This window comes from Micropterus dolomieu, linkage group LG02, assembly GCF_021292245.1.
Source record: "Micropterus dolomieu isolate WLL.071019.BEF.003 ecotype Adirondacks linkage group LG02, ASM2129224v1, whole genome shotgun sequence".
Lineage (NCBI taxonomy): Eukaryota > Metazoa > Chordata > Actinopteri > Centrarchiformes > Centrarchidae > Micropterus > Micropterus dolomieu.
This window is the reverse complement of record NC_060151.1, coordinates 2,879,251-2,879,723: the sequence shown is the minus strand read 5'-3', so window position 1 is coordinate 2,879,723 and position 473 is coordinate 2,879,251. Positions and strand designations below refer to the sequence as shown.

Below are 473 nucleotides of genomic sequence, written 5' to 3'. Positions count from 1 at the left end.
CAAAGCCCGCCCCCCCCTCAGGAACATGTCCCCCCCCCCCCCCCCACCCCCTCCCTCCGTGCGCCGTGAACGGCTTGAGGCAAAAAGACAGTGAGCTAATCTTCCGGATCTCAAACAGCCGAGTTTTAAACGATGGATGCCTCTTCCGCAGCTAATCCCACCACTTAAGAGAGCTAATTCATCTCGATCATCATGGAGCCTAATCCAGCAAAGAAACACTTTAATCTGAGCTGGAAAAGTAACACCTCATTTATAACGTTAATGCATAAACCAGGCGCAGCAGAATCCCGCTCAGCTCTGCAGTTTGACTTGTTTTGCTGCTTTAGCAATGCAGCAGCAGCAGCAGCGCGCAGGGCTGCCAGAAGAGGAACGTGCATGAATGGCTCTTACCTTTTGTTGATAATCAGTCAGGAGCCCCACACACCTGCAGCTCACTTCGGTGTCCCGCGTGCAGGCAGCCAGGCAGCCAGGCA

At 53.9% G+C, this 473-nt stretch overlaps 1 protein-coding gene across 1 annotated transcript in view; it reads right to left on the bottom strand.

The window, feature by feature from the left end:
• Positions 1 to 473, bottom strand: part of hoxb3a (homeobox B3a) — a 91,059-nt gene extending 90,586 nt beyond the window's left edge. Inside the window, exon 1 of the mRNA XM_046070140.1 lies at positions 391 to 473. The gene's annotated coding sequence lies outside the window, so the exon portion shown is untranslated. The remainder of the gene's footprint in view (positions 1 to 390) is intronic.